The following is a 3,651-nucleotide window of genomic DNA, read 5'->3' on the forward strand; positions in this document are numbered from 1 at the left end:
TGCCTCGCAGAAACTTCAGGAGCCTTTGCCCCGCCTCGCAGTCAGAAACTGATCCTGAGTCATGAGGAAAATCTGGAAAGCTCCCCCGGCCAGATGTGCAGACGGGATGCCCACTCCAGATCCACCCACCAGCAAATTGGAAAACTCAGGAAGCCACGTTTGAAAGCTCTCTCTGTTCCAAGGAGAAAGAGGACTCTCAGGGAGGGGTCTGAAAGATTTCTGACTTTTCTGTCCTGGGGTTAAGAGTGCAGATGTGGACAGGACTCGAGAGAGGACATGGAGAGAAAAATCTTGAAGTGTCGACAAAGTTCTTAGGGGCCGGGCTGCAGACATGGCCCTTGTACCCAGATCTTTGAGTGCGGTGAGGGCTCCTGCAAGTGGGGAGAGAAAGTAGAGCTGATGGGGCGCAGGGAAGAAAAGATTGCTTTGTGAAGCCACAGGTTACTTTTGGCCTAGGGCAGACAGAAGGGAGCATGAAGAGGGAAGGGAGTGGAGTTTGAGTCCAAGGCAGTCCGTTGTAGGAAGCGTAATTTCAAGCAAGGGGGCCCTGGCGGTTCTGCCTGGCCCTGTGAGGCGAAAAGCAGAGCAAGTAAGTGCTCGGAAAGGCCAAACCAAGAGGCTTCAGGGGGAGACTTCCGGGGAGTACCCGTAAAAGGGGTACTGCATCCCAGTCAAGGCCCTGTTCCCTGAGACATTCACTGGGACACAGCCCCAGGGACATCATTCCCAGGTTGTTTTGTTTGTTTCAATTTTCACGACCTGTGAAGATTCATGATCTCATTCCCTCCGCAGCTCACCTAACCAATGTGGTGTCAACCTTTTGACCTGAAATGATCACTCTCTGCCCCCATCCCTGCTCCAGCTCTCCTTCTGGCTAGTTGAAGGGAGGGAGACGGGGGGGGGGGGGGGGGGAGTGGGAAGGACCGAGGAAGGGGGAGAGAGAGAGAGAAAACAAGTGAGCAAGGACTCCGAGAAGGAAAGAAAGTGTGCTCTCTCTACTTGCTGGCCCCACACCATGATATTTTCATGAAACAGATCTGAGCAATTCTGTGACTCTGGTCTCTGACACCTCCCTCTTGGCATTTCCCCATAACACCCTCTGTGCCTTGTCCTCCTCTATGCCAAGATGGAAACTGAGCTAGGGGTAGGGGGCAATATAAAACACCAAAGCCCAGGAGAATCAGGGCTTTAACTTGTGGCACCCAATTTGGTTCTCAAGTGACAGCTTTCTCAAGCAAGTATCCCCCATGTTGGGGGATTTGGGCTTTGAAACCAAGTGGGGCAGCGGGAGGGCTATTTTGTCGGGGGTCATCTTCTTCAGCCGTCTTTTCCACCTCCATAATTTTCAAATGAGTAGGGAATCGTAGCATCTGAGCAGCTCTGTATAGCAGCTTGTTCTGTGTTTGAGCACCCCGAATCGTTAAAAATGTATTCCTTCGGTTGAGCAAAAATCAGCTTCACACAAACTGTTTCCAATTCCTCTCTCACATGATAAGGCTCCTATAGGATTGGTCATGTCACCCCAAGCCTTCTGTCCTCCAGGCTGAATATCCTCTGTTCACTTAAACCATGCTTAATGAGACACAGCTTCCAGATCTTTGCCATTCTGGTCGTCTTCTGAGCAGATCCTGTAGCCCAATTAAATCCGTCTTCTCTTGCTTGTAGGAACTACTATTATTTGCGCGATTCTGTGCTTATACAACCGACTTTTATTTTAACCGAGGTGCTGGGCTTTGCGTGCATTCCAAGAACCATCGCCTTGTTTACTTTTTTTTTTTAATTGTTTTAGAACTTGAGTCTTTCATGTAAAACATATTCTCTATATCATTGTTTCTCAACCTTTTTTTTATGATCACACCTCCAAAGAGCCTTTAAGACATTCTTTTCCTAATATTTTCCCGTGGGATTTTCACAGCCCAGATTCGCTGTACATATGCTTCTGTACTCTATGCATAACTGTGCTCTATATATAAAAAAATTTTTTTTCACTCCCCAAGAAGGAGTTTTTGCCCTCTTGGGGGCACTGTCAACCCCACTGACAGTGCACACTCTATATCCCCAAGATTCTTTTATCTGCATGTTTGATCAACCAGACTAATACAATTATTGAATGAGATAGGGTCCTCCCCTTCTTAACAAGCACTTTTAATAAGTTTGTCCAAACCTGAAGCAGTCCACATAGCTTCCGCTCCCACCCAGCTCCTGTCCTCCCACCTTCTCCACGAGGCTATCATAAGACTTTCTCAAATGTCTCGCAGAAATTCAAATACATTACACTACAGTATGCCCTTCGTCTACCCTTTTAGATACCCATTCAAAAAAGGAAATGGGCTTAGTGAGGCATGACTTGCTTTTAGTGAGCTCATGCTTACCCCTAGTGATTTCCGCTCCCTTTCTAAAGCTTTAAAAATCATCTGCTTAACAGTGCATTCTGTACTTTTGCCAAGGACCAATGCCGTGCTCACTGGTCTGCAGTCTCCAGGATCTACACTGCTCCCCCCTTCGCTGAAAATCGGAACAGTTGCCTGCCTCTTTGCATCTCTCACCTCTTCCCCTTGCCATAATTTCTCAAAGGTTAGTAAGACTTGCTCTATGATCACATCTGCACATTCTCTCAGTAGCCTCGGATGTAATTTGTCTGGGCCTGGAAACTTGAACTCATTGAAGGCAGCTAAGTACTCCCTTATTATCTCCTCATCTATCTCGGGCTGTAATTCTCTTTCCAGTTCAAAGATCATGCTCCTGGATGGAGAGGTTAAGTAACTCGCCCACAGTGGCACACCTAGTAAATTGGCCGACCTGGAATTTAAATCCTGCTCTGTCTGATTCTAACATCTGGCTCTTAACCAGCACGCTACGTAGTTTTCGAGTACCAAGTGACTGCTATGGCCCATGGGTGCTACATGAGTTCCAAGGGGTGAGAGAGCTCTTCTAGCAAGAGACCTCAGCACAAGCTTAGTAAAAGAGGTGAAATTTGAGCTGGATCTTAAAGAACGAGTAGGTTTTGAATAGGAAGAAGGGAGCAATGTGCACACATGTGGTAGGATGATAAGAGGAAACTGAGGATAGCATCCCAGGCAGGGGAAATAGCAAAGGGTAGTTACCTAGGGTCTTGCTCATAGTGCACTTGGTTGACCGTTATGAACGCCAAGGCACCACAAAAGGTCAAGAGATAGCCAGCGTGTTCCTGCTTTCCCCGAGTAAGCAGCCATTCCTTCAAGCTCTGTGCTTACTAGTTGTATACCCTTGGGCAAGGCCCAGTTCCCCTGAGCCTTGCTTTCCTGCTCCAGAAAGTGGGAATAATAGTAGGCCTAATTTCGAGGGTTGTTGTGAGGATTCCATCAGCTAGTTAACGCATGTGAAGTTCTTAGAACACTGCCTGGCGCACGGTTGAGACTCGATGGATACTTAATGCTGTCATTATTATTATTATAATCATTATTACCGAGATTCATTTTTTATTCAACAAACATTTACTGAGCCCCTGCTATGTGCCGGATATGATGTTAGGTCCTGGGGACATAATGGTGAGCAATAAGAAACATGAGCTCAGCCCTCAGTGAGTTAGAGGTCCACCATGTGTATACTTTGTGAAAGTTTTCTGTCTGTACTTTTTTTTTTTCTTTTTGGTTTCATATTCTGGGTAAAGTG

This window comes from Ursus arctos, chromosome X (genome assembly GCF_023065955.2).
Source record: "Ursus arctos isolate Adak ecotype North America chromosome X, UrsArc2.0, whole genome shotgun sequence".
Taxonomy (NCBI): Eukaryota; Metazoa; Chordata; class Mammalia; order Carnivora; family Ursidae; genus Ursus; species Ursus arctos.